The sequence below is a fragment of the Astyanax mexicanus genome, unplaced genomic scaffold (genome assembly GCF_023375975.1).
Source record: "Astyanax mexicanus isolate ESR-SI-001 unplaced genomic scaffold, AstMex3_surface scaffold_88, whole genome shotgun sequence".
Taxonomy (NCBI): Eukaryota; Metazoa; Chordata; class Actinopteri; order Characiformes; family Acestrorhamphidae; genus Astyanax; species Astyanax mexicanus.
The window spans coordinates 20,001-25,000 of NW_026040098.1; the positions used below are offsets into that span (position 1 = coordinate 20,001).

Genomic DNA, 5,000 nt, shown 5'->3' on the forward strand with positions numbered 1-5,000 from the left:
GGGATTGGCTGAGGACTGAGGCCCAGGGCTGGGTGGAGGACTGAGGCCCAGGCCTGGGTGAGTTCAGCTTGGTCTACCAGTGGAAGGTGCGAAAAGTCGAAAAAAAAAAATAAATGACTAAGTCCAACTTGGTCTACCACTGGTTGGTGCGAAAACCTGAAAAAAATGACTAAGTCCAACTTGGTCTACCAGTGGTAGGCTCGAAAAGTTGAAAAAAAATGACTAAGTCCAACTTGGTCTACCAGTGGTAGGCTCGAAAAGTCGAAAAAATGACTAAGTCCAACTTGGTCTACCAGTGGTAGGCTCGAAAAGTCGAAAAAATGACTAAGTCCAACTTCGTCTACCAGTGGTAGGCTCGAAAAGTCGAAAAAATGACTAAGTCCAACTTGGTCTACCAGTGGTAGGCTCGAAAAGTCGAAAAAATGACTAAGTCCAACTTGGTCTACCAGTGGTAGGCTCGAAAAGTTGAAAAAATGACTAAGTCCAACTTGGTCTACCAGTGGTAACTCTGAAAAGTCGAAAAAATGACTAAGTCCAACTTGGTCTACCAGTGGTAGCTCTGAAAAGTCGAAAAAATGACTAAGTCCAACTTGGTCTACCAGTGGTAGCTCTGAAAAGTCGAAAAAATGACTAAGTCCAACTTGGTCTACCAGTGGTAGGCTCGAAAAGTTGAAAAAATAACTAAGTCCAACTTGGTCTACCAGTGGTAGCTCTGAAAAGTCGAAAAAATGACTAAGTCCAACTTGGTCTACCAGTGGTAGGCTCGAAAAGTCGAAAAAATGACTAAGTCCAACTTGGTCTACCAGTGGTAGGCTCGAAAAGTTGAAAAAATGACTAAGTCCCATTTGGTCTACCAGTGGTAGCTCTGAAAAGTCGAAAAAATGACTAAGTCCAACTTGGTCTACCAGTGGTAGGCTCGAAAAGTTGAAAAAATGACTAAGTCCAACTTGGTCTACCAGTGGTAGCTCTGAAAAGTCGAAAAAATGACTAAGTCCAACTTGGTCTACCAGTGGTAGGCTCGAAAAGTTGAAAAAATAACTAAGTCCAACTTGGTCTACCAGTGGTAGCTCTGAAAAGTCGAAAAAATGACTAAGTCCAACTTGGTCTACCAGTGGTAGGCCCGAAAAAGCTGAAAAAATGACTAAGTCCAACTTGGTCTACCAGTGGTAGGCTCGAAAAGTTGAAAAAATGACTAAGTCCCATTTGGTCTACCAGTGGTAGCTCTGAAAAGTCGAAAAAATGACTAAGTCCAACTTGGTCTACCAGTGGTAGGCTCGAAAAGTCGAAAAAATGACTAAGTCCAACTTGGTCTACCAGTGGTAGGCTCGAAAAGTTGAAAAAATGACTAAGTCCAACTTGGTCTACCAGTGGTAGGCCCGAAAAAGCTGAAAAAATGACTAAGTCCCACTCGGTCTACCAGTGGTAGGTCGAAAAAGTGCGAAATTTTTCTAAGTCCCCACTTTTGGTCTACCATTTCACGCCAAAAACTAGTGAGGGTGGCGAGCTCCAGGATTTCTGACCCCCTTCGCCCGACTCCCTTGCCCGACGAAGGTGCACTCCGGTCGGCCTCGGAGCGAGTTCGCCCGCGCTCTGGAGGATTTTTCGTCGGGGGGTTTTTCAAAGGGGTGCCGTCGGACTGTTGAGGAGAGTGGCAATGACTAGGGGTCCAAGCACTGGAGATGATTCTCCATTCATTTCTAAGCATGGCAGAGCTTAAATAAAGCCCCAATAATGGTTCCAAAGTGGATTTTTGGACACTATAACACGGACCCGATCCTACCCGACCAAGAAGCTCCGCAGGTCGGCCTCCGTCCCGCCCCCCGCCCCCCAGGCGGTACGGAGGAAAAACCAAACTTCCAGAGACGGTTCCAGGGGGGGTATCTCTTTCATTATTTTGACCCGATCGAATGGACTACCGAGCCCGCCTGGGTAGGCAACCGCGCGGCCCTCCGTGGCCACTGTGCGCGGTGCGTTCCTACCCGACCCAGCGGGTTAGCCTCCAGGGGGGTCCTCCGTCAGGGGGAGGACCTTTCCGAACCTATCCGAGGGAGTCGTAGACGGCCCGTCTATATCTCAATCTGCCCTACACGATAACCGGTCGGCCCGGAGCCGTCGGACTCGGATGCCTCGGTGGTCCTCGCGTCCAACCGAGCTCCAGCACCCGGCTTCAAAAAGCTCCGGACCCCCGGTTTCGGAACGAGCGTTTCCTTGTTATCCCCGAAGCAAGCGGGAACTCGCGCAGCGGAGTTGCCACACTAATTTCCACTGGGAGCAATGAGGGGTGAGCTCGGACGAGCCTCTCCGCCCGTCCCCCCCTCCCCGGGGGGTCCTTCGGACGGTACGGGGCCGATCCCTCTCCCCTCTAAGAACCAATGGTTTTTTCTGTGACAAAAACCACTCGCAGCAACCTGGTTGATCCTGCCAGTAACATATGCTTGTCTCAAAGATTAAGCCATGCAGGTCTAAGTGCACACGGAAGGTACAGTGAAACTGCGAATGGCTCATTAAATCAGTTATGGTTCCTTTGATCGCTCCACACGTTACTCGGATAACTGTGGTAATTCCAGAGCTAATACATGCAAACGAGCGCTGACCGGTCCTCTCTCGGGGGGGCCGGGATGCGTGCATTTATCAGACCCAAAACCCACCCGGGGGGACCCGCGAGGGTTTCCCCCGGCCCTTTGGTGACTCTAGATAACCTCGGGTCGATCGCGCGCCCACCGCGGCGGCGACGTCTCATTCGAATGTCTGCCCTATCAGCTGTCGATGGTAGCATAGGGGGCTACCATGGTGACCACGGGTAACGGGGAATCAGGGTTCGATTCCGGAGAGGGAGCCTGAGAAATGGCTACCACATCCAAGGAAGGCAGCAGGCGCGCAAATTACCCATTACCGACACGGTGAGGTAGTGACGAAAAATAACGATGCAGGTCTCTTTCGAGGCCCTGTAATCGGAATGAACGTATCCTAAACACATGGGTGAGGACCCATTGGAGGGCAAGTCTGGTGCCAGCAGCCGCGGTAATTCCAGCTCCAATAGCGTATATTAAATTTGCTGCAGTTAAAAAGCTCGTAGTTGGACTTCGGGAGTGGGCTGGCGGTCCGCCGCGAGGCGAGCTACCGCCTGTCCCAGACCCTGCCTCCCGGCGCCCCCCGGATGCCCTTGGTTGGGTGTCCGGTCCTCAGGGGTCCGGAGCGTTTACTTTGAAAAAATCAGAGTGTTCAAAGCGGGCACCAAACTCGCCTGAATGCCTGAGCTAGGAATAATGGAATAGGACTCCGGTTCTATTTTGTGGGTTTCCTGAACCAGGGCCATGATTAAGAGGGACGGCCGGGGGCATTCGTATTGCGCCGCTAGAGGTGAAATTCTTGGACCGGCGCAAGACGGACGAAAGCGAAAGCATTTGCCAAGAATGTTTTCATTAATCAAGAACGAAAGTCGGAGGTTCGAAGACGATCAGATACCGTCGTAGTTCCGACCGTAAACTATGCCGACCCGCGATCCGGCGGCGTTATTCCCATGACCCGCCGGGCAGCGTGCGGGGAAACCAGAGTCTTTGGGTTCCGGGGGGAGTATGGTTGCAAAACTGAAACTTAAAGGAATTGACGGAAGGGCACCACCAGGAGTGGAGCCTGCGGCTTAATTTGACTCAACACGGGGAACCTCACCCGGCCCGGACACGGAAAGGATTGACAGACTGATGGCTCTTTCTCGATTCTGTGGGTGGTGGTGCATGGCCGTTCTTAGTTGGTGGAGTGATTTGTCTGGTTAATTCCGATAACGAACGAGATTCCTTCGTGCTAAATAGTTACGCGGCCCCCCGCGGTCGCGGTTAACTTCTTAGAGGGACCAGTGGCGTATAGCCACGCGAGATGGAGCAATAACAGGTCTGTGATGCCCTTAGATGTCCGGGGCTGCACGCGCGCCACAATGGCCGGGCCAGCGTGTGCCTACCCTACGCCGAGAGGCGCGGGTAATCCGCTTAAACCCGTTCGTGACGGGGATTGGGGATTGCAATTATTCCCCATGAACGAGGAATTCCCAGTAAGTGCGGGTCATCAGCTCGCGCTGATTAAGTCCCTGCCCTTTGTACACACCGCCCGTCGCTACTACCGATTGGATGGTTATGTGAGGTCCTCGGATCGGCCACGCCGGGGCTCCTTCGCGGGGCCTTGGTGCTGTGCTGAAAAGTCGATCGAACTTGATCATCTAGAGGAAGTAAAAGTCGTAACAAGGTTTCCGTAGGTGAACCTGCGGAAGGATCATTACCGGGACTTGGGTTGGTAGTGTCTCCCAGTAGGCGCGACTCCCATTTCCACAAACAAAAAATGTTCAAGCCACGGCCCGACGTTGGGAACTACAGGGATTCCCTTCGGCCTTTTAATGACTTGATCGAAAAACGGTGTCCTGAGCAAAAAACGTGTTTTACGGCCAAAGGGAGACGGGTACCTGGCCCCCGAAGTCCGTCTGCGGGGTTTCTTACTCCGGAGGCGGCTCGGCGGCGCGGTTTGATGACCCCGAGTTCGCTTAGGCGTTCCGGGGCGCCCGTACCCGCGGCTGCCGTAAAACATTATTTCAAACCGTCACTTTTTGTGTCTGTTGGTTACATGGCTTCGAAACAAAAACAACCATAAAGAGTACAACTCTTAGCGGTGGATCACTTGGCTCGTGCGTCGATGAAGAACGCAGCCAGCTGCGAGAACTAATGTGAATTGCAGGACACATTGATCATCGACACTTTGAACGCACATTGCGGCCCCGGGTCAATCCCGGGGCCACGCCTGTCTGAGGGTCGCTATTCCAATCTATCGGACCTTTTCGTTCCGTCTCCCTCTTCCCTCCGGGGAAGAGTTAAGAGACGGTTCGAGGGGACCGCGGCTGGAGGTTCGCAGGTGCCCGATCCGAGGCGCCTTCGTCTTCCTAAAAGCAGACTCGGTCAGGTTCCCTTCTCGTTCGGGACTCGACAAAAGCCGCTCGACGGGCTTGATCGCGGGGGAAA

The 5,000-nt window shown here is 52.6% G+C and overlaps 2 non-coding genes across 2 annotated transcripts; both read left to right on the forward strand.

Moving 5' to 3' along the window:
- The first annotated feature begins 2,405 nt into the window (after nt 1-2,405).
- LOC125798864 (18S ribosomal RNA) lies at nt 2,406-4,269 on the forward strand. The gene has a single exon (XR_007437654.1). It is a non-coding gene; the product is annotated as an 18S ribosomal RNA (ribosomal RNA).
- A 373-nt stretch (nt 4,270-4,642) lies between these two features.
- On the forward strand, nt 4,643-4,796 carry LOC125798871 (5.8S ribosomal RNA). The gene has a single exon (XR_007437661.1). It is a non-coding gene; the product is annotated as a 5.8S ribosomal RNA (ribosomal RNA).
- Nucleotides 4,797-5,000: the final 204 nt, after the last annotated feature.